Source organism: Malurus melanocephalus, unplaced genomic scaffold (genome assembly GCF_030028575.1).
Source record: "Malurus melanocephalus ecotype Western Australia unplaced genomic scaffold, MMel_1.1 scaffold_533, whole genome shotgun sequence".
Taxonomy (NCBI): Eukaryota; Metazoa; Chordata; class Aves; order Passeriformes; family Maluridae; genus Malurus; species Malurus melanocephalus.
Window position 1 is genome coordinate 454010 of NW_026623765.1, and position 2265 is coordinate 456274.

Sequence of the window (2265 nt, forward strand, 5' to 3'; positions counted from 1 at the left end):
TGAGGCGGGATGAGGTGTCACCGGCGCCTAAGACAGCCTGTGTCGGGCTTTTGCCAGCTACTCTGAAAGAAAAAAAAAAAAGGTGAAATAAAAATCATTATTTTCCTTGGTGTAAGGCAGCAGATTGGTATCACGGTCACGAGTGGAAGTGCAGTGCTGGCAGCTTTTGCTGTAGAGCCTGCCCTCGCTGCGGGGTGCTCGACTKGTGCTTGTTGTGGTGAACTTGCACTTTGTGTCGTCGGACCTCCGCTGGGACCGAAGGAACAGTTGTGTGAATTTTTGTAGCCATAGGATTGGCTGGACTTTCTTAGCTTTACTGCTTTACTGGGTACTGGCATGGGACACCATCAAAACAGCCATTTTTGAGTTTTGCTCTGTGTGTGTGAAACAGTGTGGTGTTCATTTCCCAGAGCTGGTGACTGATGTCATGTGTGAAGTGTAATTCACTTCCCAGGTCATTSAGMTCAGTGCTAGTGCTGTATATTTCAKAGTTACTGSATAATTAAAACAYGCTATTCTGGATGTTGTGGGTAGAATAATTCAACTGTTAAATTCGTCTGCGTGTTGCTTAGACTATGTGTAAGTATATAGTTTATTCATAAATATACTTGTAAACTTTTACTGATTATGTGTGTTTCTGGGTGGAGATTTAAGATGTGGTTTTAACAAATGCATGCAGATAATATTACTAATTGGAGTAGGAACATATAGGTGGCACTTGTATTTTCATTGTTGTTTAGAAACGATTTTCATAGAAAAGTGGTATTCAATATTTAGAATGCAGTATTTGGTGCTTGGGGTGTGAGGATGGTGTCAGGGGTTAGCCGACTGCATACCTGGTTGCCTAAAGTCTGGGTGTTTTTTGTTGAGAACTACTTCCAAGTCATTGTGGCCTGACAGAAAGCAATTTCTTGGCAGGGCTGGTGGCAGGATAGGGACTTTTTAAAGAAAATGACAGTAGGGTCTTGAACGGAGTGAGGTAATACAGAAGACAAATGGAGAGAAACTGCATAGTGGTTTGTTCAGTTTAGCACTTAACTAAATGTTTTCTCATAAARTCCTGTGTTATTTTTTTCCTTTCTGTAGTGGGCAGAAACAAATTGATAGCCCTTAAGGTCTTGGGGGCAGGGGAAGTCCAAATTTTAACATGTGACAGTTGCRTGAATTAGCTTCCTATTTTTTGAGTCTGAAGTAAGTTTTCTACTGCTTTTTTTCAGCTTTTCTGAGGTCTCTTGAATATGGATGCTTAGGACGAGACYTGATAAGGATGGGGGTGGTCTGCCMCATCTTGAGAAAAGTCTCTAAGCCAGCTGTGGGGTGGATCAGTAGGGAGGACCCAAAGGGGCCGGGAGGATAGGACAGTAACAGGTGGCACAAGTGCAGGCTTTGGGAGGCCGGGATGTGAGAGAGGGCGGCTCGGCTGCTTTGTCCCTCCCAGCTGCTCTGAGCTGGGCTCTAACAGGGTGTGTGTGCAGCAGGAGAGTGCCCTGCACTGCCAGTGAGCTCTAACAGGGTGTGTGTGCAGCAGGAGAGTGCCCTGCACTGCCAGTGAGCTCTAACAGGGTGTGTGTGCAGCAGGTGAGTGCCCTGCGCTGCCAGCTGGGAGGGGCCCTGTGCCACAGTGTCCCAAGTGGCACTCGGGTTTATGGATCAAGAGGTAGCTTTTTATCTCATATTGCTGTCTGTAATTAAGGCTGAACACTATAAATCCCCTGCTTAATAATCTTCGTCTTGCCAGGGCAGAGGAGAAAACTTTTTCCAATCCTGTTTGCTCAAGGCCTTTTTTTTCTGAAACCCAGTTAAAGTGAGGGTCTTRAACTTGTCAGGTAGTTCCTATTACTCTGTGCTGATGAAATTGCATTTAAGATGCTCATATCCAAGTTAAAGCTTGTGTTACAAAGCATTAATGATACATTAAGTTAATGGATCTAATGAACTTAACAAATCTATTTAAGAGGAGGTATATAGTGTTGTGTTAGCAGTGGTGTKGTATTTTGTATTTTTATTAGTTATTAGAATTAATAGCATTTTATGTCTGTTTAATGCAAACTGTTTAACCCCCACCTTCTGTCCAGATTTTGCTCTGAGTAGTCTTAGGAAGGCAGCTCCTGGTAAATAAAGTGAAAGTAGTGATGCTGAACAGCTCAGTTTGTAAGGACCTTCCTGGGCTGTAGTGATGGATCTTTGGGTAGGTTTCCCATGTTGATACAGATGTTGCTCTCTAGATGATTTTCTGCTGTCTTTGACCGAGTGGTTTTATTTCTG